The sequence below is a fragment of the Silurus aristotelis genome (assembly GCF_946808225.1).
Source record: "Silurus aristotelis genome assembly, chromosome: 14".
Taxonomy (NCBI): Eukaryota; Metazoa; Chordata; class Actinopteri; order Siluriformes; family Siluridae; genus Silurus; species Silurus aristotelis.
The window spans coordinates 5,088,215-5,101,169 of NC_139587.1; the positions used below are offsets into that span (position 1 = coordinate 5,088,215).

The 12,955-nt window shown below is 39.1% G+C and overlaps 1 long non-coding RNA gene across 1 annotated transcript in view; it reads left to right on the forward strand.

The window, feature by feature from the left end:
* LOC310736826 overlaps positions 1-3,172 on the forward strand; it is an 8,971-nt gene extending 5,799 nt beyond the window's left edge. Inside the window, exon 3 of the long non-coding RNA XR_014536678.1 lies at positions 1-3,172. This exon is cut by the window's left edge and continues 210 nt beyond it. This is a non-coding gene — a long non-coding RNA (uncharacterized lncRNA).
* The last annotated feature ends 9,783 nt before the right edge of the window (positions 3,173-12,955 follow it).

The following is a 12,955-nucleotide window of genomic DNA, read 5'->3' on the forward strand; positions in this document are numbered from 1 at the left end:
GTTAGCCTCATAACAGGGCTGCTTTATTGGTCTCGACTCCTCTGGTTCTTATAGCACACACACACACACACACACACACACACACACACACACACACACACACACACACACACACACACACAAACACACACATTGGTGTTGGAACACCAGCACACACACACACACACAAAGCTGTCCACAGAACAAGCTGTTCGGTTTTTAATACTATTTTATGTACTGTAGTGTCCACAGTAGAGTCCAATAACTCTTTTTATGATGTTGTTTACCAAAAAAAACTACCACAAGTTTTTATTTACTTAATGTTAATTTAAGACTTTAAAACACACTGGAACACATTTCAAACAGTTTGAGGAATTGTTGTCTGTAAGTCTATCTTTGGTCAAAAAATATATTATAAATATTATTTTAATTTGTGCCTCCTATTTAATCTAAAAAGGCAATAAAGTATAAACGGTCAAGTTACAGCTGATGTTGAATCAGTATAACTCTACCATGACCTTTAACCCTAGTGTTAGGTGCCAGTGTTTTTTGAGTGCTTTTGAATAAGCAAAAATGTGTTATCTTTAACACAATACATAACGCATAACTGCTTTAAGAAAAACAATTATTGAAGACAGTTAATGAAGGCAGACTTTTGGACTCCCTTTTATTTGTGGTTCGATTCAATTACCAACAACACAATGATTCATCATGCATGCCTTTAACAATCCCAAACAGTGCATAAAATATTACAGCGATGGGTTTGGATTGTGCAGTAGTCGTTAGTCAGTTTTATTTTCATTTCAACAAATATAATGATAGGAAAAAAAGCATGTTCTGGAATGACACACCCTATGGTTATAGTTATAGTTGTAGGGTGAGAGTGTAATCTTTTACAGAAAGCTGTCAATTTGTTTTGAGGCCTGTGAAGCTTATACAGTAAGGAAATTCATTGTGCCAATCACACAAACGGCAATGTATTGTATTTTTACCTAATGAGGTGTAGGTAGTACATGCCTGGAGGGCTCTTTTCACACTATCTCTGCTGCAAGGTAGCATTTGATATACAACTTACTTTTGTGACAACATTTAAAGAATTACATGAAACACGAACTAGGGAAGGCGGGATAGAAAAACTGCGAAGTGCAATGGAATTTGAGAAGCAGCTTGAAGCAAATAAATCTGCAATTAGATTCAAAGCTTTGCTAATGTGCCAGACTCTCATGCTAGTTTAAACTTCAAGTTTTTCTAGCTGTTTATTCTTCTTCAACCAATTCATTATCAGTACTTTTATCACCAAACACCACAAACATTTCCATTATGTGGTAGCTCTCATTTATCTAGGACTGTTAATTGCATTTAACATTAGCAAAATGTAATAGCAGTTTTTCTATCATGCAAACATTTTTAACTGTTTGAGAGCTCTTTGCATAGTAGATATGTATACAAATATCCAATTTATAAACAATTAAAGAAAAAAAGAAATGTGCTTTATACTTGTCAAATGTACTTTACAGCACAGTGGAATTCTTCTCTGCATATCTTCGCTGGCCCTGTGCTCTGACCCCAACATCCTAACACTGCTGTAGTCAGAGAGCAGATGGTCAGCCAAGGTACAGTGCCCCTGGAGCACAGAGGGTTTAGGGCCTTGCTCAGGGGCCCTAAACATGGCGGCTTGGCAATACCAGGGCTACCACTGAACACTGAGATAAACACTGAGCTACCACCTCACCTATGCTTTATTTTTTTCAGTTTCGTGCATTGTATCGTGATTATTTAAATGATTTCAGCAGTATACTAGTGTATACACAACAACAGATCAAAAGCAGGATACCACCCTATACAATTTTTTTCCTGTGAGTGTGGACTTGTGCTGTACTATTAAATATATTTCATGACATATTTGAGGGGCTTCATCAGTTGTACCACAAATCCAGCCAAGGGAACTACTATAGAGTTAAATCAATTTGAACTCTTTAAAACATTTATAAATATGTTTCCATATTTCCTGCTGTTCTCGTTATCTACTAACGTCATATATATATATATATGTATATAAATATATACAATGTAATTTTTTTGCATATAAGCAGCCCTGGTTGGTCAGCACGCTAAATTCAGCCTTGCATCTGAATTGCAAATCTAACATCATGGGCATGGAACAAAAGCAAACTGTGTACTGTACTTTCCAACCACAGTTCTCCACTTCACCTAAGCGTTTTGCATAGTAAAATGGCCTCAGTGCTGGAGGGTGGGTGGGAGGGAGTTTTCCCCTACTTGTGATTACCGCAGTCTTTCAATGTGTACCTGCATTTTCATGTGCTGGTGTAAAACTAAGGCAGCATAACAAACCTTTTGATGTCCAGCAAGCTTATAGTGTAAGTGTACTTGGGACCAATAAAAAGATTGAAAGCCCTTAAAGTTGAGTCAAGAAGTCGAATCCAGTAGATAGATATCTGTGCAGACTCTCTGGTGGAATGGGTGAGGATCGTGCACAATAAATCATGTTTTCATCTAAATAAAGAAACCAAAGACAATAGGCTTGGTACCTTGGAGACCGAGAGACCGGGAGGGCTCCTTTGCCATGGCAACTGTGTGCTGTGATGAGCACTGTGCACAGTGCTGAGATGCGGACTTGGGCGTTGATGGCAGTGGGAGAATGTAAAGAATGTGGCAAGCATAGAATATTACATAAAAGTAACTCAATATTATTAAAGACATGTTTCAAGAACAGACAACTCGGATTTCAAGTATACTTTGTCAGAGTAACAGTAAGTCCAGTCTTCATCAGTTATCCTGTCATAATCTTGTCTTCAAGGTACATGAGCAATAATAAACATCCAATGGACACAACTAAACAACAATGATCTGGACAGCTTAAAATGCCAAAGAACATTCTAGACATATTTTAAGAAAGTACTAACACATTAGGATAAGGAAAAATTTTTTATAGGAAACTATAATCTGCGCAATGGTAATAGAATATGTAATAACATCTTATAAAGTGTTAATCCTGTTATAGCACAGGGATTTGCCAACATTTTATAGTTACATGTTATGTCATAGTACTTCATTGAAAATATTATCATTTATATATGCCTTTATAAATACATTACAGCAGCTGTAACCAATACCCAACAATAATGCTTTTTATTAATATTTGCTGTTATAATAAACTCCATTCTTCTGGAAAGATGTTCCACTAGATTGTGTGTGCTTATGGAGATTTGTGCTCATTCAGCTACAAGGTCTTTATTAAAGTCAGGTACTGATGTAAGGAGGCCTGGGATACAGTCAGCAGCTTAACTGATCCCAAAGGTGTTCAGCAGGGTTGAGGTCAGAGCTTTATAGCAGGTGATCCTCCACATTTAACCACGTAAACTGTTTCCTTGTTGTAACAGTTTAAAAAAGAACCACGTATGCTTGAAAAATTCTGATGTCCCAATACTTTTATTTATAAAAGTCTATATAGTATATAAATAGCAAAGTGTCAATTATTTATGTTTTTTAGGGTAATAAACTCAACAAGCCCAATTATCAGGGTTTGTATTAAAAATCAAACCAGCAATTTAAAATGTAAGACACCTTAATGAACAGGTTTGTTGCTGCAAAATTCACAATTATGGCTAAAACGCACGTTTTAACATTTAAATCATACAGACCAGAGTTCAGAAACATGCTGTAATCTAATTGTTGCTAATTTTTGCTAATTTATTTTTAGTTAAGGACTGAATAAACATTAGTCACTGCAGGTGTATTCTTTCCAAAGTAATCAAATGTCAGTTAACGTGTGTTAGCATACTTCAGTAGTTTGTTAGCAGGATTAAAATATTAGCGTTACAAAATAATTCTAGAAATTATTACATGACTGAGTCATTTATCAGACTGTGTATTGTGTAAAGAAGAAAACATGCTGTGATTGAAAAATAATCAACAAAGGACCCTGATATGAAGTGGGAGTAATATTACCACCATATTATTATTATTATTATTATTATTACTATTATTATTATTATTATTATTATTATTATTATCATTATTATTATTGCGATAAAAGCATGTGCTGAAGTGTAAAATTAAAAAAAGTCAATTACACTTTTTAATTTATTACTGAACCATTTGCAGTTACATTAATGTTGTGGAATGTCCATTCTTTATACTGTGCATTCTATTTGATAGATAGATAGATAGATAGATAGATAGATAGATAGATAGATAGATAGATAGATAGATAGATAGATAGATAGATAGATAGATAGATAGATAGATAGATAGATAGATAGATAGATAGATAGATAGATAGATAGATAGATAGATAGATAGATAGATATTTACTATAACATGATAATGCATAACAAATAAGTGTACTCATCTCATCAAAACCTGTAATTATAATTTCTGGGGTTTTTTTTAGAAAATAAACACTATCCTAATGCCTTATGAATAAGCAAAATGAAGACTTAAACACCCTGGTGGTGAATTGATGGATGAAATGATAGACATGAACTGTTGAATCCAGCATTCCTCGCATCCATTGTTGTCATTACCGGGGAATTACAGTGCATCGCCCATGTGCCAACAGAAACAAGTGTGTACAAGTCCACGTGTAAGTGCAAACGTACATGAGTGGGTGTATTTTTGTGTACTCTCACTCATTCGTTCTCTCTTTTTCATTTTCTCTCTCTCTCTCTCTCTCTCTCTCTCTCTCTCTCTCTCTCTCTTTCTCTCTCTCTCTCTCTCTCTCTCTCTCTCTCTCTCTCACTGCCTAATTCTGAAGTGCAAAGCAAACACATAGCAGCAGCAGTCATGGGGTGAAGAGTGTGAACTGCCTCTTGTATGTAGACAGAGCTCCTGTTAGTTTCCTGTGGTCACGGAACAAAAAGTGCTTGTCTGTGTGCGCCTTGTATCATAGTGGCATAAAGCAGGGGACCTGGGCCGCATGACTAAGAGAAAATGAAACGCGCCTTCTCTTCTACCTCATGATTGTTGACGAGACCGCAGAAACGGTGCAAATTTGTTGTTTAGGGTTTTCTGGTTTAGATGCTTCTAGACCTAGTGTCATCCCACACACCAGTGTTATCACCAGTGTTTAATCTTAGGCTAAGATCACAGTCAGATTACCACCCAAACCAGGCCGTGATACCTTTGTTCCACTGCAAAGGAGCGTTTACTTTGGCAGTGTGTAATCTTTCTGTTATCATTATTTAGTCAGTGTTTATTCACTGGCATTGTTGAGTTTCTGTCCTAGCAAGTGGTAGGAAAAAAAACAGCCATTCACAGAACAAACACCGAACACACCACTCATTTTTTTCCTAGTAGCTCAGCCAAACTGTATTATTTTGCTAATTTAGTGATCATAACCTTATGTGGATCTGGATTTTGTGCAGTAACAAATTCAAAATTTTATTTGGGGGCTTGACGTTAAATATTAATGGATGTATGACGGTCTGGGAAAACTAATTTTTCAGATTATCTATCCCCAGATTACAATAAATTATAATGAAATACACTAAAATTGCAACCAAAGGAGTGCATTAATTTTTAACATCAACTCTTCCTATAGGTTTTTAGTGTCAGTACGTGGTAATAGTAGGTAATATTATAGGCAGCATTTTTTGTCTTCTTTTTTTTTTTCTGTAGCTGTTCTGTCAGTCCTTCCTGATTTATTCAGAATTTCCCCCGTATCCAGCTACAGCTGTTGTGCTGTCTGTCAGATCAGTTTGAGTTTCACATGTCCCCCTTTATCCTTTCTGACGAACTCCATGTTCGTTGGTTGTTTATATTGCATGACTCTGAAGCTCCCCAACTCTCTGACTGGATCTGAGGGTTGGCTACTCGCAGGCCATATTGGATCATTTCAATTCATGGTCCACCACTCTGACCTGACTGGACTTGAAGCCCTCAGGCACTACAGCAAAATGGCTGGGGTCCTTGTCTAAGCTTGCAGGAGCAACTAGGCTTCCTGAGGACAGACTCAAAACAGTAAGAGTCAAGAGTAAAATTTTCTTTGTGGAAAAATTCCAGTTTAAAAAGCATAAAATGAAAATTTTGATGTGTGTGTGTTGTATGTTTATTACTGTTTAAAGGAACAACTGTAATTGCATACAGTTACAGAACACAATTCAAAGGAATTTCACGGTCAAACAGGTTGCAAAAGGGTGGTGCTTGGTAGCCTCGAACATATCCTCATGCTAGTTTGCCCAGTTAGCAACTGAATATACAGTAGATATAAGCAGGGCATTAAAGTAAACACAAAAGACAAGTGTTGGTTCAGTGTATATAAAGATAATAATATATATGTAGTATATACACTAGTAGCTGTAGTAAATGTTAAGCATAGTACACAAAGTTTTCCAGAACAACAGAACATTCCAGACAAAAATTCTTCATCAGCTTTGCAAAAAAAGTACGAAACATACCAGAAAACCTTGGATACTACACTTAAATTTTAATTAATATCTGTACTACACTGCACACTGCACTTCCCCTTTTATTATTTCCACTTTTCATTTTTCCTGCACTAGCCAAAAAAATTGTATCTACATATCCGTATGCTCATCTGAATCCATGTAGTGTGTTCAGGTATTCCTTTCGACCACAGAACACAACTCTCATTTCACTAATACGTTTTTCCTTCTTGATAAGGAGCTTTTTAGTCAAATCAGCTGGTGTGTTGGATGTTGTGTCATACTGGCACCTATGCATTTATTTGTCACTGTCTGGGGTGGGATTTTTTGACAGTCTATAGATGAACCATGTTAATAAGAATAACGCTTTTCAGCTGTGGTAGGTTATAAATCGAAATGCAAAAGTGTGCATGACCCAGAATTCACTTGAGTCATGCACACCTAAAAATTTTCAGGAACAATAACAGTCCAGCCGGCTGGTTTAGTCATCTCTCTGGCATTCCAATATTACACTGAAAGAAAATACATTGCATAAGATACAGCAGAGGCAAGCAAATAGGTAAGCCTTAGAGGGTCGAATAATTAGCATGTGATAATTGCACACACTGTACATTATTTTGCTTAGATGTGGCTGCAACTTTGACATGCATATGCAGCTGTGCTTTTCTTCTGGGAATTCCATAGAGAAATAAATACACTACACATTAGATATATGATACGTTACACCAGAAGCTTGTTTTAGTGCCAATTGTTCTCCAGGCAGACACAAGCCCAATAGCCACTGATAAGTACATACTACCTTTGGTGATATTAAACGCTTTATAGGAGTCCAGGTCCTCTAAATGGCAAACCAGGAAGTCAAAACCCATTTTACACAGTGTGTGTGCAAACACAATTTGTAGTGTCCCTATGTTCTTTCAGAGCAACAAGATCCATCATAAGTCTATGAATTATATACACTATAGTATACGGTATACTGTGCATGCTTATTATAAATATTAATTCAGTTATATTTTAGATTCACTAAACAGATTCAACTAAACAGCTTTTAAAACCTTCCACAGTTTTTAAATACACACTCCAACCTGATCATATTAGCACTGCACTTCCTGTTCAGCAGGTTTACCACAATTGCAGCCTGTTTAAAACTGCAGCTATAATAATTTGAGCACATTCATTATAAGTTTATCAGTTCTCTAATCTAATAATGGTGAAGTTCATTTACTGCATCTATTTTTTTATAAATACTAATAGCAGATAAAAATGTGTTTATCAGTACCACCTCATCTATACTGCAAAATTCAAGCCTCTAAGCAATTAATTACCACGCATCAGCTCTTACTATACATTATTTGGTCGAATAGCTATTCAAATAAATACAACTAAACATCATATATATTGAACAGCAGACATGCAAACTTTCATTTTCAGTTCACAAGAGCTCTGTGAGATGCACATAACATGTAAACCCATTAATGTCTCTTTTTACATCCAGAAATATTTATATAATCACACCATGAATGAAACACATATAGCATGGATTTGACCAACATTCGAAATATGCGTATACAATGCATTCAATGCACATGAAAATGTTTTAGATGCTGCTTTTTCTTCCATTCACACAGGTCAGAGGCTAAAAGGATGGAAATGGCAGTGGTGAACACGTATTTTAAGAAGAAGGAGGATCATAGGGTGACGTATAAGAGTGGAGGAAGGTGCACACAGGTGGATTATCTTCTGTGTAGGAGATGCAACCTGAAGGAGATTGGAGACTGTAAGGTGTTGGCGGGGGACAGTGTAGCTAGACAGCATCGGATGGTGGTCTGTAGGATGGTTTTGGAGGCGAAGAAGAAGAGGAGGAAAGTAAGGTTTGAAACAAGAATAAGATGGTGGAAACTGAAGGAGGAAGAGTGTAGTGTGAGGTTCAGGGAAGAGGTCAGACAGGGGCTTGGTGGTGGTGAAGAGGTGCCGGATGATTGGGCAACTACTGCAGGAGTGATGAGGGAGGCAGCTAGAAAAGTACTTGGTGTGACATCTGGAAATAGAAAGCAAGACAAGGAGACGTGGTGGTGGAATGAGGAAGTGCAGGAGAGCATTAGGGGAAAGAGATTGGCAAAACAGAAGTGGGATCGACAGAGTGATGAGAAGAGTAGGCAGGAGTACAAGGAGATGCGGCAGCAGGTTAAAAGGGATGTGGCGAAAGCCAAGGAAAAGGCATATGAGGAACTGTATAAGAGGTTGGACACTAAGGAAGGAGAAAAGGATTTATACCGATTGGCCAAGCAGAGGGACCGAGCTGGGAAGGATGTACTGCAAGTTAGAGCAATAAAGGATGGAGAGGGAAATGTGTTGACTAGTGAGGAGAGTGTGTTGAGAAGATGGAGGGAGTATTTTGAGCAGCTGATGAATGAGGAAAATCAGAGAGAGAGAAGGTTGGAGGATGTGAAGTTGGTGAAGCAGGATGTAGATAGGATTAGTAAGGAGGAAGTGAGAGCAGCGATTAAGAGGATGAAGAATGGAAAGTCGGTTGGACCAGATGACATACCGGTAGAAGCGTGGAGATGTTTAGGAGAGATGGCAGTGGAGTTTTTAACCAGATTGTTTAACAGGATTCTGGAAGGGGAGAGGATGCCTGAGGAATGGAGAAGGAGTGTGCTGGTACCGATCTTTAAGCATAAGGGAGATGTGCAGACCTGCAGTAACTACAGGGGAATTAAGTTGATCAGTCACACCATGAAGTTATGGGAAAGAGTAGTGGAAGCCAGGCTGAGAGAAGAGGTGACCATCTGTGAGCAACTGTATGGTTTCATGCCGAGGAAGAGCACCACAGATGCCTTATTTGCTTTGAGGATGTTGATGGAGAAGTATAGAGAAGGACAGAAGGAGCTGCATTGTGTATTTGTGGATTTAGAGAAAGCGTACGACAGGGTGCCGAGAGAGGAGTTGTGGTATTGTATGAGGAAGTCAGGTGTGTCAGAGAAGTATGTGAGGGTGGTGCAGGACATGTATGAGGACAGTGTGACGGCAGTAAAGTGTGCAGTAGGTACGACAGACTGGTTCAGGGTGAAGGTTGGACTGCATCAAGGATCGGCCCTGAGCCCTTTCCTGTTTGCAGTGGTGATGGACAGGTTGACGGACGAGGTCAGACAGGAGTCTCCCTGGACTATGATGTTTGCAGATGATATTGTGATTTGTGGTGAGAGTAGAGAGCAGGTTGAGAAGAGCCTGGAGAGGTGGAGATATGCGCTGGAGAGAAAGGGAATGAAAGTCAGTAGGAGTAAGACAGAGTACATGTGTGTGAATGAGAGGGAGGGCAGTGGAGTGATGCGGTTGCAGGGAGAAGAGGTGGAGAAGGTGGAGGAGTTCAGGTACCTGGGGTCAACAGTGCAAAGTAATGGAGAGTGTGTTAGGGAAGTAAAGAAAAGAGAGCAGGCAGGGTGGAGTGGGTGGAGAAGAGTGACAGGAGTGATTTGTGATAGAAGAGTATCTGCAAGAATGAAAGGGAAAGTTTATAGGACTGTGGTGAGACCTGCGATGTTGTATGGATTAGAGACAGTGGCATTGAGTAAAAAACAGGAGGTGGAGCTGGAGGTAGCGGAGCTGAAGATGTTGAGGTTTTCGTTGGGAGTGACGAGGATGGACAAGATTAGAAATGAGTTTATTAGAGGGACAGCACATGTAGGATGTTTTGGTGACAAGGTGAGGGAGGCGAGATTGAGATGGTTTGGACATGTGCAGAGAAGGGACATGAATTATATTGGTAGAAAAATGCTGAAGATGGAGCCACCAGGTAGGAGGAAAAGAGGAAGGCCAAGGAGGAGGTTCATGGATGTGGTGAGGGAAGACATGCAGGTAGTTGGTGTAAAAGAGGCAGATATAGAGGACAGGGTGGTATGGAGACGGATGATCCGCTGTGGCGACCCCTAATGGGAGCAGCCGAAAGAAGAAGAAGAAGAAGACTCTTTAAGAAGACAGCAACATTTATGCTTACTTAAAGGTTTTCATCTTAATTGTAATGCTATATTATTGACATTTAAGCAAACTTAAATAGTTCAAATATAGTTTTTAATAGTAATACTCAAAATATTTAGACAAAAGGCTGTTTTGTTGACACTTAGTTATCCAACATAACTAATATTAGCTAGCTCACTGAAGATTCTGATCGGTTCATTTGACTTACCTTGCTAATGGTACTGTAGATATCTAATTTTTCTCTTGTTAACTAACTAATATTAACTTGTATTTAGATGAGCTTGCTAAATATTGCATGCCAATGTATCTCATTAACAAATCTGTTGTCAGATAACACAAATGATTGTTGATAATTTCATTCATAAGCCTGAACTTCCTGTCTGAGCTAAGGCTTTTTCTGTTCAGGTACTTTGCCTGCACAGTTGCAAAAAGGTGTCACATAATTTATGTTCAATATGACATCAGGTTTTTTAGTGGATTTTTTTGTGTTTTTTTCCATCATACAGAATGAATACACCACCCACCTTCCACCCCCCTTCTCTGAGGCTTAACATAATCTTCAACGTGTATGCCTTATCTAAATCTCATATAATCTTGCAAGTCTTTACCACACTTTCTCCTCCTTGAAGTTGGAATAACATGGGATAACACACACTTCTCCCTTTTACCCTCCCTAAGTAAGCTAATAGATTGCTGGATTGCTGAGATATCCGAGGTCTAGCCCTCTGCCATTCTGTTCTTTCCCTTTTTCCCTCTCTGTTGTCCGCTGGCCGCCCCCACTGGACTCACCTTTATGCTAATGACAGGGATAGCACGGAAGGGAGGTGGTGAGCGGAGGTGGGCGAAAAGAACAAGCGAGCAAGAGAGAGTCTCCATCAGGCTGCCAGCCAGAGTCAGTGATTAATTCCAGCAGATGCCTGGTATTTGCTTCTGATTGTGGGGGTGTAAAGATCTCCCTCGCTTTCCCTCACTCGATCTCTCTTTTTCTCTCTCTTTCTCTCTCTCTTTCTCTCTCACTCCCTCACTTTTTCTTTTCCCAGCTAACCCATCTTCACCCAAGCAGGCTGGCAGGACTTAATTAAATATTAAACCAATGGGTGATCGAGTGAGTGAGTACAGACAGAGGCGTGGGTTGCTGCGTAGGTGCAGGGAGAGCCAGCCTTTTGTAACAAGGACAGGGAGATACCCCCTCCGCACGCACACACACACACACACACACACGCACACACTTGTACAGACACACACTAATAAGGATTTCACCAGCATGTGGGCAGGAGCAGTGTTATATCACAACAGGTTAGACCAACTGCCTACGCAGCCCTGGGTGTCTGGATCCCCCCCCTCCCTTCTCTGTTGGGAAACACCCTCCCACAGCCCGGCTTCCATTTCTACTTCTAGCGATAAGAAACTCGTGCACATATACTTTTTTTTATGGTGAGTCATTATCTAGATTTTTTTAATAGACCTAGTATAGTATTTACATATAAATACACTAATCTTGTTATCTTAGAGAAACTGACCATAGCCACAGGTTACCATATATTCATATGCATCCTATTCAATATATATCAATTTCCATACATTTTCAAGAAACAGGGTCATAAAGATGCAGATCACATCCCAGGAACTCTGCTGCCAAGGTGGGATTTCACTGGATGGGCATGCCAGAAACATGCACACATCAACACGTATTATCTAGAAGTTTGGAGCAGCCTATTCACCATTTTTTTGTAAATTGGAGAAAACCAGAGAATCCAGAGGAAACTCATGCAGACTCAAGACAATGCAAATGGCAGCATAGGGTCACAATGAAACCAGAGGCCCTGGACAAGTGATGCATCCCATTTAAACCAAAATGACACAAAGTTTACCATTTTATTAGATTTACTTTATAGGTAGAAATAAACTGGAAACTCCATTAAATCCGACACTTGTAATAAAATATTAGTTTAATTTGGGGCCTTATTGTAAAGCATGTCATGTTTTTATCATTAATGTATCTTCAGTGCTTTAGTAATATTCTTAAATTGCATTATATAAAGGATGTGCAGGCATTTCCCTGGAAAGCCCTGCGATTCAACTATCAACTGATATCACTTTTCTCATCAGGCTCTCCGACAGAGGCTTGCAATTACTAAAAAGGACACTTCAACTGACGCTTCTCCTTGCCAAAACGCACTTTGCCTGTGTGTTTCAATCACGAAATTACACGCGGTAAAAATTTAAAGGTGCGTAATTAAATTATTGCATAAAGTGTAATTAAATCATTGCATCTTTTCCCTTTTCCCAAAGCACACTCTCATCACTGTAGGCCCTGGGGCAATTTCTCCCATTTCAAAGTGTAAGAGAGGCGCCGCACTTGCACTGACTCAGCAGAGGCCCATCGATCTGTCCTCGGCAAAGTCCCTGCTCTAAGATCAGTCCTTTTTTTTTTTCCTACTGCACTTTTTACAGGTTTTTGCAAATGCATGAGTGTGTGTTCTGACTGACGGGGAGAATACCATCGCATTGAGCCAAAAAAACACTATCCCCCGCAATTAATCTGATTAAAGGCCTCGCCATGTCAGCAACAACGTCCTGCAGGACGTGTTGCC